Below are 5051 nucleotides of genomic sequence, written 5' to 3' on the forward strand. Positions count from 1 at the left end.
AACAAATCAGCTCTTCAGCAGTGTGTKCATTAGCTTGGTTTTGGTCTAACTTGAGGGCTATGGCTGGCTCRAGTTTCCTTGTGCAAGGACACTTTCACTGTCTTATCTCCCCTTCAGCTGCTGCTCTTCATCCCAGCAGGACTTGACCTTCCTCTGTGAGGATTGTCTGGCATTGTTTTCACAGTGGCTCTCCCAGCATTTCCTCCCTGCAGGATCCCATGGAGAGGTGAGTCAAGCAGAGGTGACTGGGGGATGACAGGGAGCCCAGTATGACCCAGGTGGAAGAGGTGGGCATGTTGAGCCAGATGTTGGCAGGCAGTGAGTGACCTTTTCTTTGCAGAACGTGATGCTTTCCTTGCTTTTCCTCCCAGCTGTGTGGTGCTTTATTAGAGCTCTTTTATTATATATGTATTGTATCTGTATTGCAAATATATCCTTGCATCACAGCACTGTTATTTTTTAAAAGGATGATAAAACATCTGCCCCAATTATCCCTGAATCCAATTGCTCGTTGCAAATTCTCTGGAAAAAATGGAAAATTCTTAGCTCAGTGTTTTGTGGGAACCAGAAATTCCCTTCATTGCTGTCCCTCCAGCTCGGGCTGCTTTCCCTGTAGTCCCAAACAGGCACTAGATGGCACCTTTGGATCGCGTTTGTGGCACTTCCCCCTCGCCAACAGCTCCGCCTCGCTGCCCTGCCAAACAGCAGGGCCTGGATGGCTGCCACCAGCGCTGCTGCCCAAATCCTAAAGAATAATGGGGCTAAGGACAAGCAAGGACATGGCTAATCCATTCTGCTGCTGCACAACTGCCCGTGCTGCCTCTGAAAATAGTACTCAGCTTGTTGGGGGTATTGCTAGAATGCTSCACACAAGACCTGGGAATTGTTATTTTTGAGTTTTGTGAGTATTTCCTACTAAGTGTTGCAACAATCACATCTTCAAGATGACTTGGGAARTCTGAAAACCAAAGCTTGATGGTGACACTTTCAGGTCTGCATGAGGCTGCTGGTAGCCACAAGCGTGGACAAGAATGGTTAAAAAGGCTAAAAAAGCTTTAGCAGTCTGCATCTTTTAATTAGAAAAGTACTTCCCCCCTCCTTACCCAATTGCTGTAGTTTAGCAGCTGTTTAGCTCACAACCACATGGGGAGATTCAGGGATTTCTGCTGAAAAACAGCTCCAGAGAAAAAAAAAGCTGCCTTAGCTCAGAGCTTTCTGATTTCTCCTTCTTGCTGCAGCATTCCTGCATTTTGGCATTAACATTGATATTTTGGCATTAATGGTTTGTTAAATGGGGGAGGTATGTGACTCATCTGGTTCCCCTATTCCTGGATACCTGGCACTTTTGTTTTAAACCCAAGAAGCACACCAGCTGGAGCTTTCCTGATGGAGGGGAGCTGAAGGTCTCAGTGTTTTTCCCCATGACCATGAGGGGTAATTACTGATTTTTCCACATTCAGCCAGTGCTGTGCCAAGACATGAATTCTGTAACAAAGCTTCAGCAAGGTCATTGCAGGCAGTTCCTGCAATCCCATCCAGAACAGCTCTGCAAACCAGCAGGTAACARCAAGCCAGCAACATCAGTGTCCTCTTGAATTCTTTAAATAGTCTGTGGGGTTTTTCTGGGCGACTTCTAGGCAGGAAGGGTGAAAAGGAAGAAACTATGGCTTTTCTGGTTTAAGGAAAATAAAGTGGTTGAAAGCAGGGTGGGAAAAACCTAGTAAGTGTTCATTTTTATATGGGAACTAAAAGGCCCCTGCAGGCATTAAAACAGCTCAAGCCAACCTGCTTTCTTTGTTCACCAGTGTCTGACACTAAACCAGCTGTAGCACCTCCTGTGCTGCTTACTCCAGGGTTAATACCCGGTGCAGATATGCTCAGAAGTGGAGTTAGTAAGTGGTTCCCTTGCTGGTGAGTGCTGCCTGCAGGAACAAGAACACAACATCCCTCATGTGCAGAAATAATTCTCTTGTTTCTTGGTGCCAGTGTTCATGTACTAATAGGAAGAATTCCTTTACTCCTAGGAATAACCACTGGGATTTTAAATTTGTGCTAATGGGTTATTAATCCAATTACTGCTGCTTATTGCATTACTTCCGTATCATCTGTGTGCAGTTTTGCTGTTCAGCTGAGAATGGTACAAATACAAAGCTTTGAGCAGACTTGAGAAGAGACTGAAACCCCACTGAGATTAGAGACATTTTGAAATGGTTGTTTCAGGTTCCTGAGGACTGCTAATTAACATGCTAAGTTTTATTATTGGGTGAAGAGGTTGAAGCTTTTAAGATATTGTTATGGARAAAACGTCACTGCAGCTGTTAGGTGAGAACACACACTTAACGGGAGGTAAACAGAAAAAGCACTGAAATATCTCTTAGGAAAAAAATAAATGGATGTACACTGGCTTGATTGAAAAAACACTCTGTAGCTTTTAAAAAATTATTCTGTATTCACACAGCTTTTCTGTCCGTCTTTAACAATTTCTGAATCTACTGGGCAACTTCCAAGTTTAACATGAGACAATAWTTTTTTACAAAAACTGGGAGGAGAGTTGGGGACAGAAAACATAACACCCTTCAGGAAGGGGAAGAAGGCAGGTATCTTGCTGTGACATTTGGGAGTGACCAGCTGACTCATCTGCCTGTGTATTGTCCCTGTTAACTACAGCAGCACTGCTCTGGGAAACAGGAAATGCTTTTGGAGAAACTGCTGAGTGGAAAGAGGCTGGGAACTGCTGGCAAAGAACCAACCACCCCACTTTGCTGCTTATGCTTGCRCAGCATCAGAAGGAATAACTGCCCGTTGGCCTCAATGATAGACTCACCTGTTAAATAAAAAGCGCATTCACCTGCACAGATCTCAGGTGAGCCAGGGAGGAGCATTATTTACATTCTGTACTGTCCAGAACACATCCCTGGAAGTGTTCCAGAACAGGTTGGAYGGGCTCAGAGCAASCTGGTCTAGTGGAAGGTGTCCCTGCCCATGGCAGGGGGATGGAACATGCTGGTCCTTAAGGTCCCTTCCACCCCAAACAGTTCTGTGATTCTATGAAGTCCTGCATATTTGCAATTACTATTGCTTAATTTGGTGAAGGTTTTTTGAGTATTGTGCACCCATGGTCGTCTTCTGGAGTTTACTCTGCTTCAGCCCTGCCATGGTAGCAGAGATTATCCAGGATGCTGCAGTCAGACCCAGAAGAGAATAACTTTTTCAGGGTTGGTATTGGGTTTTTTAACATTTCTCTTGGGCTGCTTGGCCTGTGCTGACAGACAGCTTTGTTTCCCCACTTTCCTTCAATCCATGGGAGACAAGTGCGGGGTTAGATCACCTTGGTGAGAGGCTGATCTCCAATACTGAGATAAACCTGGAGAAATTCTGCAGAGTTCAAGAGAAGTGACCCTGGATTTTTCTCAGCACGATATAGCAGAATTTCTCTCTCCTGTGTGTGTGTGTGCAGTACAAACAGCCTCAGTACCTGCAATTTGAGCCACTGATGGAGAAATCCAATAGCAGTGGTTTGAGCTGAGTCTCCTGACTAAGAATTAGTGATGGAGGAGCAGCTTGGCACAGCAGAGGCGGAGGATCCCGCAGGGCTGTATGAAGTGCTACAGTTTGGATGCTATTGTTAGAAGATGAAAAATACAGGTCTACCAGAGACCTTGAATATAGCGTAGGAGACATGGAGTGTGTTTGGATTTGTCACAAGGGAGGAGTCAGTATAAACAAGCCGCTCTGTGTCCAGATGGTTGCCCTGAGCAGGAGGCTACAGCACAGAATTGCAATTGTGTTTTCTCCTGTTGTCGAGGGTAGCAACCACAGACCTTTGACTGAAACACCCTGACCTCAAGCTGCTGCCTTGACCCTCTTCAATCCCCAAGGTGAACTGGAGAACGTCTGAGACACTAAGKATCTTCAGCATCACTGTCTACTCTTTAGCTCAGGGAATGCGCAGTGCATACTGAAGAATTTGGGGGTTTAACTCCCTCTTTGTACCAAATGGTGCACAAAAGTAGGTCAATAAAATGTATGTTTTATTGTCGCATTCTTCACTGGTCTCTGTGGCTGGTTTTGGTATTGAGTTTGGTGTATGCTGACAGCATTAATAAAGATGTGAAGCCCTTTGTGTGAGCAGGGTGAGCAATTCCTGGCTGTGGAAGAGCTGATGGCTGTGCATGCAGCTGATGCAGTAAGGATCTTGTCTTCCTCGTCTATCTCTGCAAGAATCCAGGCTCCAGAGCTGGCCAGAGGCTGTGAGACCCCTGCAGAGTCAGATCTGTGGGAAAACAACTTGGGTAGCCCTTGTTGAGAAGTGAGGGATTGTACATGAGCTTTTGGGCCCTCGTCTGGCCTTTGCTGTGATCTACTGGCCAATCCCACCTCCACATTCACTCCAATCCCCTCCTAGCTCCCCTTCCATTCTCACCTTCCCCTTCATGCTCCATTCATCCACCTCTTCTTCCCTGTAGAACCCTTCATGGCATCCTCATGACTTCACTCTGGAGATGCTTTGATGTCCCCCAGCCCCATTCCCTCATCTCCCCCCTTGCTGCCTCCTCGTGGCTCACCTTACCCTCCTCTTCACCAGCCCCTACTCAGTCCCTCACTCCCCTCAGAGGTGTTTTTTTTTTAACAGAATCACAGAATAGTTRTGGTTAGAAGGGACCTCTAACCACCATCCTGTCCATCCCCCCGCCAGGGCAGGGTCACCTGGAGCAGGTGCCACAGGAACACATCCAGGTGGGTTTGGAATGTCTCCAGAGAGGGAGACTGCCCACCCTCCCTGGGCACCTGTGTCACAGCTCTGCCACCCTCCAAGGAATGGAGTTCTTCCTCATTTTGAGGGGAAAATGTTTGTGTTTCAGTTTATGGCCACAGCTCCTTGTCCTGTCGCTGGGCACCACCGAACAGAGTCTGGTACATCCTCGGACACCCCTTGGAGATGTTTATATGGATTGCTGAGATCCCCTCTCATCCTTCCCTTCTCCAGACTAACCCAGCCCAGCTCCCGCAGTGTCTCCTCATCACAGAGATGCTGCAGCCCCCAAATCCCC

The sequence above is a fragment of the Malurus melanocephalus genome, unplaced genomic scaffold, assembly GCF_030028575.1.
Source record: "Malurus melanocephalus ecotype Western Australia unplaced genomic scaffold, MMel_1.1 scaffold_435, whole genome shotgun sequence".
Taxonomy (NCBI): domain Eukaryota; kingdom Metazoa; phylum Chordata; class Aves; order Passeriformes; family Maluridae; genus Malurus; species Malurus melanocephalus.